The sequence below is a fragment of the Phaethon lepturus genome, unplaced genomic scaffold (assembly GCF_000687285.1).
Source record: "Phaethon lepturus isolate BGI_N335 unplaced genomic scaffold, ASM68728v1 scaffold25374, whole genome shotgun sequence".
In the NCBI taxonomy this organism is placed as follows: domain Eukaryota; kingdom Metazoa; phylum Chordata; class Aves; order Phaethontiformes; family Phaethontidae; genus Phaethon; species Phaethon lepturus.
In genome coordinates this window covers 1-658 of record NW_010532929.1, presented here as the reverse complement: position 1 = coordinate 658, position 658 = coordinate 1, and positions in this window count along the sequence as shown.

The following is a 658-nucleotide window of genomic DNA, read 5'->3' as shown; positions in this document are numbered from 1 at the left end:
GCGCAGCCCGGGCGCAGAGTGCTGCCGGCAGCGCTGGCGTACCCCCTTCCCCAGCAGCAGGATGGCGGGCAGCTGCTGTGCTAGGACAGGCCACAACCAGGCGGCCCTGCCAGCTGTGCTGGGGGCTGCAGTGCCCAGGGCAGGTTCGCACCAGCGCCATCCCCGTGCTCCAAGCACGGACCACGTGGGTGCTGAAATCACTGGTGTGCCCACTTTGCTGGCTGCCCGTCCTTGCTGCTGGACTGCTCCTGGGGGGCCCCAGGGCCCCCGGGCAGCCCTGGGCATGACGAGACGGAAGGGGAGCTGGAGCCCAGCTGTGGGGCCAGAGCTGCCCATAAGCTGGGGGAGGCTGAAGATGGAGCATGGCCCTTGTCCCTAGGCTGCGGGCCCCCTCCCCACCTGCTGCCAAGGCTGCCCAGTCCTGCTCCTCCCTGCCGGGGCCTCTGCGGGCAGCACCTCACTGGGCTGGGGCTCTGGCTGCCTGCACCGGGCCGAGCCCCAGCGCCTTCTGGGCTGGCAAGCACAGCGCAGGGCGTGGAGCCACCCGCCAGACACGTCCCCCGTGGAAACGCTGCCATCCCCTGCCCATGCCGCAGCCAGCTCTATGGAGCCCGCCGGTCTGAGGAGCCGGCTGGCCCCCTGGCCCGGCCTGGGGCCG